The sequence below is a fragment of the Medicago sativa genome, chromosome 3, assembly GCF_051527215.1.
Source record: "Medicago sativa cultivar Bolivia chromosome 3, Bolivia_mono, whole genome shotgun sequence".
In the NCBI taxonomy this organism is placed as follows: domain Eukaryota; kingdom Viridiplantae; phylum Streptophyta; class Magnoliopsida; order Fabales; family Fabaceae; genus Medicago; species Medicago sativa.
The window spans coordinates 38866460-38872319 of record NC_140751.1 but is presented as its reverse complement, the minus strand read 5'-3'; the positions used below and the strand labels follow the sequence as shown (position 1 = coordinate 38872319).

General features: G+C 32.9%; 1 pseudogene; it reads right to left on the bottom strand.

Moving 5' to 3' along the window:
* Window positions 1-868: 868 nt before the first annotated feature.
* LOC146937528 (uncharacterized) lies at window positions 869-4977 on the bottom strand (annotated as a pseudogene).
* Window positions 4978-5860: the final 883 nt, after the last annotated feature.

Sequence of the window (5860 nt, the reverse complement as noted above, 5' to 3'; positions counted from 1 at the left end):
ACCAACAATCATCAAAAATCACACAACATGAAGTTGTCACATAATTATACCACCAACAATCAACATTTAACATGTTCAACAAACAAAATAACATAAACATGTTCATCACCATTCAAATAGTATATATGCATCGACAACAATTCACCGCCACTTGACATTTATACAATCACCAACAACATCCACAATTCAATCAACATATAATTGTCACATATATACATCATCAATCATCTCCACATAAATCAACATATAATAACTCTCCATAAAGGATTCACAATCAATTGATTCACAAAAGTCATCTTTAGTCAAGTTCGTCTCTCAACATCACAACAATGAATTAATTGAACATTTGAGTCAAAACCAAGTAAACAGGCTCAATTGCCTATGCCTTGTATTCTCACAATTCACATATGTGTGCAGTAGAGGTTACATAAGCATTTCATCGGCCAAATACGATTAATTCATGAAAATCACAAGGTTCGTCTCCCTTTATCACTTTTCACAAAAATTTCCATTTTCAAATCAAAAAAAGTTAGATTCACCACATCATAGTTTAAATACCATTAAACACCTTTATTGAACTCATAAAACTCAAGTTTCGAAGTTTAGAAGCAATCCATAAGGTTTGGGTCGACTTAGAAATAGTTATGCGGATTTTTCGTAAAATGTCTCTAAGACCTCCTTGGAGTATTTTCATCATAACTCAAAAACCAAAAATCATTTTCAAGTCAAACCAAAGCCATTGGAAAGCTAACAAAATTATCTAAAACTTTCATGTTTACACCAAAAGCCAATTCAAAACGAAAAAGGGTGAAAAACGTGAATATTTCCCAGATTTGCCTGACAAAATCGGTGGCCGATTTTTCCCGAGTCAAAACTGGAAAATCAACCCAGAAATCGGTGGCCGATTTTGGCAAATCGGTGGCCGATTCTGGGCTTCACAGCAGTTCAAAATGTGACGGTTCCAACCCCTTTTTACCCCAAAATCCCAATTTTGATCATCCCAACCTCAAAACTCAATCCCAAAGATGTTCATAGGTCACATAAACTTCAAAACACTTAAACTTGCATAAGTTTTGAGATTAACACATCAAATTCATCAACATAACAAAATTCACCAAAATATCATCACTTCCTCAACTTTCAACAACAACCCAAAATCTCTTCATCAAATCATCAATCTTAATACCCAAAGCACCAATCCAACAACAACATGTTTCAAATCAATAACAACAACTAATGAACACAAATTCATGCACAATTCATTATCACAACTTCATTTCTCATCAAACTTGCACAAGAACACAAAGCACCAACAACTATGCATTTAAACATGTTAATTCACATACTAACATGCAATTATCATATAAATCATGTTCCCAAACATAACAACAACAATTATGCACGAATTTTACAACAATTAGATTCAATTCATCAATTTAACAAAATGGGTAAAGAGAAAAAGATATGAATTATAGTTGAAATCTAACCCTCTTACCTCTAACACTAAGAATCTCTATCCCAAGCTTCAATTTAGCTCCTAGATGATGAATCCCTCTTCTAGCTCTAACCTTCCTCTTCAATCTCTTCAAACCCTTTCTTCTCTCTATCTCTATCTCTTCTCTCAAATGAAATGAAATGATAAATGTTTGTAAAACCTAGTTTCACCAACAACTAGAGTTTATATACTAGCTCTACTCAATTGGGCTTATCTCTTAAACCTTAATGGGCCTAACCCATTTCTAATTCAACCTCAAAAATGTTACTACTCACTTACCGGTAAAATATAACACTAACGGTCACTCAACGGTAATTAAAATAATTACTACACCCTCTCTACTAACTAGGTAAAATAATACTTCCACTAAACACTAAAAAAAAATAACTTTCTGCAAAATTACAAAATTGCCACTGCCCTCAAAATGACCAAAATGTTCCTAAGTCCAAAATGACTAAAATACCCTTCTAACACCGAATTCTACGATTCCCAATCAAAAATACACACAGAGGCAAATAATCACATAAGAGCACATATAACACACATAAATAAATAATAAAATAAAACTAGCGAAAATCGGGCTGTTACAACCTTGACTACCAAAATCACCAAATGATTGTACTCCACTTGATGAGGAAGAATAATCTAATGGAGTCTCTTCTTGCCTTCTAATTTTACTACGTCTTCCTCGACCTCTGCTACTACCACCAACATTAATCATATCAGCAATGAGTAAATCGTCATCCATTCTAGGAGGCATCAAATTTTCATCACGCCTAACATATGAGTCTTCTTGAAAAGAATTAAATGACCCTTCACTCATTCCATGACTTTGTTCAGGATTACCATTGCCACCATTGCCATGACTATCACCACTATTTCCATCACTAGGTGGACTTAAACCACCATCACCACTTTGACTAGGAGTTTGACCTGAGTTTGAGACATCACCACCAAGTATTTCATAATTCTCATCATCTGAATCATTAGGGAGCCACTCTAAATTTTGGGTTCCATCCAAAAATGGTCCCTCTCTTTCCTCAATCCATGGTGATAAATAGTCTTCTTGAAATATATGATCAAGGTTGATAGGATTAAAACTTTTTACAATGTCTTCCTGACTTCTTCTCATGGTAGTCCTCATTTTTAGCTTCATGTTGTAATATGTAAAGACAAGTTTTTGAAGCTTTTCATATTTTAGCCTATTTCTTGTCTTTGTATGTATGTAGCTAAATGTACTCCAATTTCTCTCACAATTTGAAGCTGAAGTTGTTTGGGAACTTTTACAGCTATGCTTTGAAGTTCAGGAGCACAAGATCCATACATCAACCACCATTCAGCTATATAAAAAAATTATATTAAAAATTAGCATAATTGTTCATATTTTCATGTCAATTAGCACAAAATATAAATCATACATACCAGGTTTCATTTGAGACCATGCTTTTTGAGCTTGTACAGTTCCAAAAGTCTCTAACTTATCTCGAAAAAGTAATAACTACAATGATATATATACACCATATAAGTCTCCAGATGAGTAATTTTGTTTCTAAAATTTAGTATTAAATTATACACGTATATAACATGAAAAAATGTATCACCTGATTTATGGCTCTTATTTGAATATCAACATTCGGCTCTAGTTTGGTTATTACTTTTCTAGTTCCTTCTAATGTTTCCATAGCTACATGTCTTCCATAGACTAATCCAAATTGAAATTGTGGATTGAGAAAATAACCTTTAGAGAAAATGGATAAACGTGTAGATACAAATTAATATTTATACTTCAAAATTAAATATCAACATGTAAAATAAATAAATTAAACCATGTAAATACTAACCCGCTGAATGCAGATCAGAATGCATGTAATGCCATCTTTTGTCAATGATTGAATTGTAGTAGGTACTGTAACGACAATTTTTCTCAATAGCTTTCTTGGCTCTATCAATTGCTTCATAAAGAAATCCCATTGTTGGTTTATCATCACCATCCACCAACTTCAAGACCTTAACAATGGGTTCAAATACCTTTAGTATCTCAGTTGCCTTATTCCAGAATTCCCTATCCATCACAACTTTCTTTTCTTCATAAGCAGCTCCTCCTGATTTATCTTTTCCATATTTAGAACTCTTGTATTCATTAGAATCAAACATGTCTTTCAAAGCTTGCTTCTCTTTAACAATTGATTCAAGTTGTAAAAATTGTGTAGCAAATCGAGTGATTGCTGGACGAATAAGTTCTTTATCATCAGTATATTTCTTCATCAAACTCACTGTCCAAATATGGTTGTATATAAACAAAGTCACCTTTTTTGCTTCCTCAAGCACTTTTTGGACATTTGACTTTTTTCCAATATCTTCTAAACACAAATCCAAACAATGAGCTGCACATGGAGACCAATAAAGGCAAGGTCTTTTTTCCATCAATTTCAAACCAGCTGCTTTTAGTGCTGCCTCATTATCAGTGACCACTTGGACAACATACTCTTCCCCCACCTCTTCCACTATTTTGTCAAGCAAGTTAAAGTAATACTCAGTGTTTCTGCTAGCAACATCAGAGGCATCAATAGACTTTAAAAACACTGTTCCATGACTAGAATATACTAAAAAATTCATGATATGCATGTGGTTTATTCCGTTTGTCCAACCATCACACATTATAGTCACTCCCCTCTCTTCCCAAAATGGTTTTAACTCTCTTATATATTTTTGCATTTCCGCATATTCTTCATTCAAGTATACCTCTGAAATCTCATAAGGAGTAGGAACTTTAACACCTGGACCCAACTTTGCAGCTTCAGCTAACAAGGCATGTAACCAAGGAGAAGTGCTCAAATTCATAGGTAAACGATCATATATTATCAATTTAGATAACGCCTTTCCTAAAGCCTTTCTCGCATTTTTCATGAATCCTGTAGGAACTTTTGTTTGCTTCATACTCTTACTTTTCTCTAGATCAACATCTACATTTCTCATTCTTTGTTGAAGATCATATCTTTGATATTGAGATGAAGCTCCACCACCACTGCTACTGCCAATGCCACTTCCAGGAAACCTTCGTCTATCTTCCCATTGTCTTTGCGATGTCATACTTTCATATGTAGCTCGTCTTATCGCATCCTCTTCCATCATATCATCATTGTCATCATTGCTATCCCCTCTTAAGCTTGCGACAAATTCTTCCTTTCTTTTTCGAGAATCATTTTTCTTTGCTTTTTGTCTAATATAAGCTTCATCATACTTTCTCTAACAAAAGTTCTAACACTAGGACAAACTTTGACTTCTCCTGTCATGTGTGCAAGATGTTCCTTCAACCGAGTTATTCCACCCGTTATTATTGTTTGACAAAATTTACATTGTACGGTGTTTCTGCCTCTACCTTGCACAATGTTACCAAAGTGCCAACCAACATCATCACTCGGAGCATTCTCTGCTCTACCAATTGGAAATACTTCTTCCCGTGCTTCTTCTCTTCGAGGCATTGTTCAACCAACCTACAAATAAATGATGTAGTTCTAAATTATTATTTTTATATATAAATTCACAACTAAACACTTTTACCAAAAAAATAGTTACAACTAATATGTTTTTAAAAATAAAATAAAGGTTTCTAAAATAAATAAAAATAAAACTTCATGTTAATGGGTTAAAAAAAATTATATTAATGGGCTGCTTCAACAAAATAGCTTTCTAAAAAATAAAAAATTTAAAAAAAGTTACCGGAACCATACTAAAAATACTCTAATCTAACTCCTCTATCATTTTATTTTTCTTTTAATCACTAACAACATATACAATCAAAGTTGTAATCTAACATCAAAGTCCCAATTTTTTCTCTAAAATTTCATCTAATATTTGTTACCTAAATACTCAAATTAAGAGTGTCAATTTAAAATTACCTTGAACTTAAATAAGAGATGAATGCACACTTTTTTTTTTTGAGTTTAATAAATAAATATATGAATAAACAAATAAACCATCTAAAATAATTATTAATTATTATTATTATTATTATTATTATTATTAATTTATTATTATTGAATGAAGAGTCAAGCTGCGCATACGTGTGTGTATTGGCAACCAAGTGATAACAAACCTTATTCACTAAAAAAAAAAAAAAAACCAGAATCGCAAACCTGAACAAAGAGGATGAACAAAGAAACGGCAAGCAGAACGAACAAGAAGCAAGAAACGGCAACACCAGAATCGCAAATCGCAAGAAGGAAGTAACAAAGAATTACACAACACTAGAAGAGTAACAACACAAGAGAAGCATGTTTGTTTGTCTGTTAGTTTACCAGTCCACCACCAGAGAAGAGAAGTAATTGATTTGTGTAAAAAAGATAAGATTCAGATTTGAGATTT